At 31.5% G+C, this 8,446-nt stretch overlaps 1 non-coding gene across 1 annotated transcript; it reads right to left on the reverse strand.

Moving 5' to 3' along the window:
• Positions 1 to 1,973: 1,973 nt before the first annotated feature.
• On the reverse strand, positions 1,974 to 2,080 carry LOC149519729 (small nucleolar RNA R71). Its single transcript, XR_016341156.1, has one exon. It is a non-coding gene; the product is annotated as a small nucleolar RNA R71 (small nucleolar RNA).
• Between the last annotated feature and the right edge of the window lie 6,366 nt (positions 2,081 to 8,446).

The raw sequence follows: 8,446 nt of genomic DNA on the forward strand, positions 1-8,446 counted from the left end.
TCAATTCTCACACAAATATATCTTGTTTTGAGCCAATTTTTTTTTCATGGATTCCTAACTTATAAATCTTTAAATTTGAAGAAAATCTCATTCAAATTCCATCCACACAATTCTAGATCTAGCTTTAAAATTACGGTTAAAACTAGTGGCATAATTGAATCCTTGAATGTGTGACAATATATCAAGGGACTTTTCTCTTCTTGGCATTTGGTTTTCAACTCCTGCACTTTACACTCTTCAATCATGTGTTTACTTGTTAATTCTCATTTGATTGCATTTAAATTCATATTTTTACCTACTGCTTGGATGTTGTTCTTTGCAACTGTTTTGTTTTTAATGTTTCTATATTTGGTTGGAAAAGTAATTAAATGAGTTAGAGTTTTCTTTGTTTGATGTAACATCTTTGTTGGTTCATGTTGTAAACTTGTTGATTTAGTTTATCTTAGCTTAGTTCAAGGTCATTCATTTTATAGAGTTATAGGTCTAACTTTTGGTTTTCAAGTTTTTTGTTAAATCTTGCAATTCCTTTTTATCACTTGCAACTTAATTAAGTTACTCTCTTAGATTATTTATTGTTCTTGCAAATTACAGCTTATGTTCATTTAATTTGATGCAATTTAGAATTAGTTTTCTTGTTGATCATATGGTTTTCCAGCTTTGCACTTCACATTTGGTTTCGCATATTTCACTCAAACCTTATATTTTTATGCCTTTAAACTCATTGTAATTATGTTTTAATCTTAATAACATTACTATTTTTACAATTTTCAGTTTGTATGGATCAATTCTTGAATAGCTTCTAGAAGATCTTTTAGATGAAAGTTAAAAGTTAATTATAGTTAGTTTCATTTGGTTAAAATTAGTTGTTTCGGTTCACTCCTTCGGCTACTGTTATTGTTGATCATAGCACTTGTTATTTTCAATTCTTAGATTAGATATGCATTCTAATTCATGTTAATGTCCTTTCAATCCATTTTAACTACTATTTTTATTGAGTATTTTATTTTACTTATTTATTGCAAGTTTGCAACTCACTATACTCATGTTTGGTGTTTTGTTTGATTTTGTTTTCATAGTTAGCCTAGTTTTATGTTCATCCCATGATTAAGCCAACTTTAGTTATGGTGTGGTTGATAATCGGTACTTAGGGTAAGAATTTCATCAGCTAATCCTTGTAGGATTAACATCCAAATTTTTTTAATCTCTATTGTTACTTGAATGGCCTGTACCTTGGCAGAATTGTCTAATCAATTCTTTGGCGCCATTGTTGGGGATTTGGAGTTAAGAGTCTTAAGTTAATATCATTTTTCACCATATTCTTCTATAGATTGGTTCACCTTTAGCGTACATATACTAGGCTAGTATTAGGATTGATTCGATTTTGGGTGTACATAGCCTACTTGCCTTTGTTGATCATTTCTCTTAGTTGTACATACTTAGGCCTTCTTTCTTAAAGTTGTTCATTAGGTCTAGAGATCTTGTGGTCTATGTATACATTCAACTAGGAGACAAAAGTTGATCCCTCTAGATCTTAAGCTTAAGACTATGCTTAGAAGATTTAGAAATGAGAAACAACTCAATCCCACAACAACCATAGCCAAGCAAGACACTAGAGCACTTAGGGATTATGTTTTGCTTGATCTTAATACATTACAACCTAGTATTGAAGGTTATGCATAGAAACCAATAACTTTGAGATTAGACATGCAATCATCCAGATGATATAGCAATAAGTGCAATTTAGTAGTCATACGAGTGAGAACACATGTTTATTTTTCGGATTTTTAGAGATATGTGATACATTTAAACATAATAGTGTTTGTGAGGATGCCATTAAACTTAGGTTATTTCCTTTTTCCCTTAAAGATAGAGTTAAGAGTTGGTCAGCCTCGATGCCACCAGATTCCATTACCATTTAGGATGATTTAGTGTAAAAGTTAATGGCTAAGTTCTTTTCTACGACCAAGACAATTAGGTTTAGAAATGAGATTGTAACATTTTCTTAGTATGACTTGGAGACCTTGTATTAGGCATGGGATAGATACAAGGAGCTTCTAAAGAGGTGTCCACATTATAGATTACCTAAATGGCTAGAGATTTAAATTTTCTATAATGGATTAATATTGAATACTAAGACTATCCTAGATGCTTAACAAGAGGTGCCTTAATGAGTAAAACCTCCAATGGTACTTATGATTTAATCAAAGATATGGCCACTAATAATTGCTAAGGGTCAAATGATAAACAACATCCTATAAAAGCTTCAAGGGTGTACGAACTTAGTGAGTTTACAACTTTGTGTGCTAAGGTAGAGTCTCTGGCCAGATCTTTAGAGTCTCTAAATCTTAAGGTTATATCTTTTTAGTAGAGTCCTAGTCAGTCCAAGTTCACCCATAGTTTCATAGCTGGTTGTGAAGGATGTGGGGTAGGTCACCTGAGATAGTCTTGTCCTAGTCACCCAGAGAGTATCCATTATTTAGAACAGAACCCTAGGTAACGTAATAACCCTATACTTTCACATACAACCCACTTTGAAGGAATAACCCAGTCATTGTTTGGAATCAGCAACATAGTAATCTTGTATTAGTTTAGCCTATTCAGGTAGCAACCCCAATATATTAAACCATAAAACCCCTTAGGTTTCCAACAACATGCTCTATATCAATAGTAGCAGCATCCACAACAATAGCATTTCTATATCTACCTATGCGACCTTTTAAAAAGAAACCCTCAGTAGAAGATCTCTTATGTTCTATGTTCAGAGCCTAGACTTCTTTGATACAGTCTCTAAACACCATGTTCATAAACTAGACTAATTCAATTAAGAACCTAGAGACCCAAATAGATCAATTAACTACACTCTTTAGTACCTGACCCTAGAGAACTCTACCCAATAACACAAATGTCAACCCTAAGAGGGTAGGGAAAGAGCAATGCCATGCTATTACCTTTAGGAGAGGGAAACAAGTAGTTAGTGACCTGATCTTGGTAAGTTCTCATGATATAGTAGTTGATGAGTGTAAGGATAAGCATGCGAGAGATCTAGTTCAGAAAGTGAGACAAAGGCAATAAGGTGGATGAAAGTGTAGTTCCTATCCAGTTATCTTATACACCTACACAGAGTGCAATACCCTATTCATCTGGGCCTATTACTCTCAGAGTCGATCCACCTAGGCTTTACATTTTTTCCCTTAGAGTTTTTAAAAATAGAAAGAGAAAAATCAATTCTCCAAATTTTTATAAGTGTTTATAAGAAGTTGCACATCAACATCCCTATTACAAATGCATTAAAATAGATGTCCACCTATGCTAAACTCATGAAGGATATTATTTCTCGAGAAAGGAGATTAGAGGATTGTGACATAGTTGCACTTACCAATGAGTTCACATATTTGATTTACAAATGACTATCTATAAAATTGAAAGATTATGGTAGTTTTACCATTTTCTACACTATAGGTAGTATGTCCTTCGATAGAGCTTTATACAACTTAGGCACTAGTAGTAACTTGATACCTTGGTTTATCTTCAAGAAATTAGGCATAGGAGAGGCAAAGCCCATCTCGGTTACTCTACATCTAGCTTATAAATCATTGAAATATCCTCGAGGGATTATGCAAGATGTCCTGGTGAAGGTAAATAAGTTCATTTTGCTTGTTGATTTTATGGTTATAGATATGAAAGTGGATCATGAGATCTTAATTATTCTAGGGAGACCCTTTTTAGCCACTACTAGGGCTTTGATTCATGTGTAGAAAGGAGAATTGAACATGTGAGTTTAAGATCAAGAGGTTCAATTTAATGTTTTCAAGGCTTTAAGATACCTTGATGATTTTGATGAGTTCTTGAAGGTAGAGATAGTTAGCATATTAGTTGATGATATTTTTCACCTAAAGCACTCTATATCTCATATTAAAGAATCTTCTATCATTGGTGAGGTAGAGGATTAAAGGATATGGATTTAAGTGATGATGATGATGATGATGAAATATCGATAGTCTCTACTTATCGATTTGCTCCACGTCCTAATATTGAGCCTTTGGTTGTTTCGACACTTTTCTTAAAATGATTAGACCTTCAAAACTAGATGCACTGGTATTTGAGAAATTTTAATTGAATCATTTTTATCTTAGTTCTTCTAGGAAAGAGGGTGATGGATTAGTTGTTAGTAATGGTATATCACTGTTAGTTAATTTATAGGTCTTTAAGAAATTTTAATTTAATAATGCTTATCATAATCTTTCTAGGAAGAAGGATGTGGATTTGATACAAGAAGGATATGATATGGTTGATGTTGAAGACATGCTAATTGATTGAATGTTAAAATCGAAACTTGCTTACCTTAGTCATTCTAGGTGTGAAGTTAAGGGTTTAAATAAGAATTTCATGGCCACTCCTACTTGCCCACATGATCTACCACTATACCCTATTTTGGATGAAATGGTTAAGAGAGAGGTCAATAAATGGTTGGATTTGGCAATTAAGTGTAGAGTGATCATTATGGACACATAATGTTGAACTTTGAACTTTAAATAAAGTGCCTTAAGGGAGGTAACCCAAGTTTTACTTTACAGGTTGATTATTTTTGTTCATGTTTGTATATAGATGCTATTCCTTTTTGTTGATGTTCTCATTTGTTCACTCGGTTATGTTGCTTATTTTTTTCTTGTTCATTTGTTCATTCGCTCATTTGGTCACCCTTTCTTTATACATATTGATGTAGTTTCTTGGAGTAGTTGTTTTCTTTGTTTTATAGGATGAATAAAAGTTTTAAGAAATGATGCACTAGTTTCAATCAAGCATTCATAGGAGATTCGGCTATCATGCCTTTATTATGATAAGGGAGTTTGCTTATTCCTCTCTTATGTTTTATTTCTTTTTGCTTACACATTAAGGACAACGTGTTTTTTAAGTTTGGGTGTTTGGGAAAATTACTCAAAATTTTTGCAAATATTTTTGAATGTTTCCTGATTTTTGCTTTGAAGTTGAGCTTGGCTTGTTGTAGCTTGAATCATTAGTATGCTTTCTTTGATTAGTTTTTCATGAAGTCAATGATAGGTAAAGATTGAGAATGAATACAGCTTTAGAAAAAGACTAAATATTGTGTGAAATATAAGATCATGCTTAGGTATAATGACTTTTTGATTATGAGTTTTCATTTTAAAGTTGATACTTTGATCATTGAATTGTATTTTTTATCTAGTGATTGATTATATGAGCATGAAATATTTTTTTTCATGGGTCTTTGAAGGTGTGTTTCATGGTCTAGAATTTGTTTTAATCATCTTTCAAAGTAAAATCCTAGAGGACACATGATTAGGGAAATGATATAGGCCATCTTTGGATTGTTTGAGCATTTTCAAGCTAACCTTGATATAATTTTTCCATAGTTACCCCATTTGAGCCTAATGATACCTTTCTTTGATATGTAACCACATTACAAGCTAAAGCCTCAATTTGTATATTTTCTATCTTTTGGTCATTTACTCTATGTGCATTAGCACATTCATGTATCATTTTGAGCTATGCATTATTAAAGAGGAAGGGTGGAGCTTAGAAAAGGAATGAAAAAAATGGAAAAGAAAAAAAAATCAAGCTAGCTTCCAAAAGAAAAAAAAGAAAAGTAAATGAACAAAAACAATAAAGTGGTGAAAAGCAAAGAAAGGAAAAAAAGAAATAAAGTGGGCAAAATAAAAGTTTGGGGGTGATTTTTTAGATAAGCTTTACCATTCTTTCCCTTAAGTGCTCAACATTGAATGATCCTAGACAAAGTAATGCTTTACTAAAGTACTTAAGCCTAAAATGTCTTTTATCATACCTTGACTTTAGCCTTATATTACAAACTTATGAAAGTCCTAAATGATCTTTGGTTATGTGTTTATCTACATTAGTGAAGAGAAGAGTCGTAAACAAACATACGAAACTTGAGCACATTTGATAATTGTATATTTTTATAGAATTATTATAGGACTTATTGGATTAATTTTATTACTTACTTGATAAATTTTTACTTGATTCTTAACAATTTAAACAAATTTCCATGTAATTCTATTTAATTGTCTCATATGTAGGTAATTAATTTAAGTTATGTAATGAGCCATTAGAAAGCCACAAGAAGTTCCCAATTCAAGTTCATGAGCTATATTAATTTTATGGGCAACATGGAGGAAACCAAAACTAGAGCTATAAGAAAACAATGTGTGGTGCATGAAATGAAGATATTGGATTTGACTTGTAAGGATTGCATGGTGAAGAGAATTTTCGACCATGAAGCTACTAGTCAAGTTTAAAGTGTATACCAGCTACTACTATTTGGTCAAGTAAGGAAAAAAAAGAATTGAAATGCTAGCATTAAATGATAAAGAAAACCAGTTGGCAGTAACTAGCTATTGTATCCATTTTTTTCCAAAATGATGCATATTTCTTCTTAATTTGAAGCTGTTGACTTTTCCAAAAAAATGGTTGGTTGTTTGCTGACTTTAATCCACTTATGTAAGTTGAAAAAAAATGCCAAAAATGTGGAATGTGGGTGCATGAGGAAGAGAAAGTAGCTGCTAGCTTATTTAGTTGCAACTAACAACTCTAAATTTAATCATATACAAGCTGTCATGTGCTATCTCACTTGCTACTGCTTTGTTATTAAGTTGGCTGCATATTGGTTGACTTTAAAAACCTTAAGGCTACCACATTTTCAATATTCCAAACAACAATAAATAGCAGGCCAATCATGCATGAAGAAAACAAAAATCAGCTATTGAAACTATGACTAATCCTCCACAAAATTGATGCCTTAATGCATCTATTATCGAGATGCATGCTTTTCCTTTTTCATAAGAGTTAGCTTGCTATCTTTGACAATGGAGTTTGATAATTTTCAATTTAAAGATATGCATTAAAAAAAGGAGATAGACAGGAGAATAAAGAGAAGAATTACACCATTTTTTCCTTTTATGTTAGGCCCACGTAAAGTAGAAGCAAATTTACCATTGTTTTGTTGTTTTCTCTATAGATTTGTCCTATGCATTTTGTCACAAACCTGACTTCTTTCATTTCTATATCAATATCTAAGTTTAGATGGAAGTTTGATAAGTTAAACCGATCCAAATAAGTTTGGAAGAGGGCTAAACCATGCTACTTATCTTCTCATGGCAGTAACAGTTTAAGCCTCTCTATGGAGCTTCATTTCTTAGTTTTGTTAGCTGCTTGTGTTTTTAGTTTCATGTTTTTACTTTTTGTTTTGTAACTTATTTCAGTTTTAAATTTGAAGTATGTTTATTCGTGCTTTTATGTAGTATTTTTGTTTGCATTTATTTTCACCATGTGTAGCTGCTGTATTTTAATTCTATTTTGATGTTCCATGTGATCTAAAATTCTATGCTCTTAAGTTCCTTTGTGGTTGCTACTTTTGGTTATTTTAATTCAATGCTTTATAAGTTCTAGTGCTCAATTAAATTTTCATTTAATTTTCAAGTTCAATTGGTTTAAATTTCATGATGTTTAGCTTTTGTACATACATAAGTTTTCTGTTCATGTCTTTTTTAATAAAGATTAAGTTCACCTTTACTTGTTTGCTCTTTAATTTTCTTGCAATTTAAATTTCATGTGCAATTTATGTTTCAAGCATTTTAATTTTCTATGTTATTTAAATTAGTTGCAATCTAAATTTCTATGTTATTTAAATTTATGCAATTTACTTTTCTTGTAATACAATTTCAAGTCATTATTTTCATGCCCTTATTTACTTTTTATACTGTTTATTTTTCATGCTCTTTACATTTATGCAATCTAAATTTTCATGCAATTTAATTATTTGTAATTTAAATTTAATGTTTATTTAAATTTTCAAACTCTTTAATTTTTGTTAGATTTGAATATATTTAGGATGCCCAATTTTAATAGTTAGCTTTAGATAACATCACAACCCTCAAGAGACAATACTTGGAGATAATACTTCCATTTTATTACTTGTACAACCCATATACTTCTAGTGTACACAACAAGTTTTTGGCACCGTTGCCAAGGATTATAGACGTAGTTTAATGCCAATATTAATACCAAGCATACCCAGGTGTAGTTTAGATCATTTCTTTTCTTAGCTTTTGTACTTTTAGTTTCTCTTCAATGAACTGGAATAACCTAATAGGTCCTTCTAAGCTTAGGTTTTAGAGTGATTATACCTTATTTCATGTTGATGGATTTCAAAACACTATAGCCAAGTATTTAAGGCATAATACCTTTAGAGATTTCACTTCCCCATTTGAGTCAAAATTCAAAACCAGTGGTCATATGAAAATTTAGTGTCTAAGAATGCTACTAATGAGTGTGAATCTAATCCCATTAAAGCTTAACCTCTCAAATAACAACTCTAGCTAATAAAATAGATGGTAACAGAGCTCATTATGAACCTATTCTTGTCCATCCATCCATCCTTGAGCCCATTTCCATG

Source organism: Durio zibethinus, chromosome 3 (assembly GCF_047325235.1).
Source record: "Durio zibethinus cultivar Kanyao isolate XHJ-2024 chromosome 3, ASM4732523v1, whole genome shotgun sequence".
Taxonomy (NCBI): Eukaryota; Viridiplantae; Streptophyta; class Magnoliopsida; order Malvales; family Malvaceae; genus Durio; species Durio zibethinus.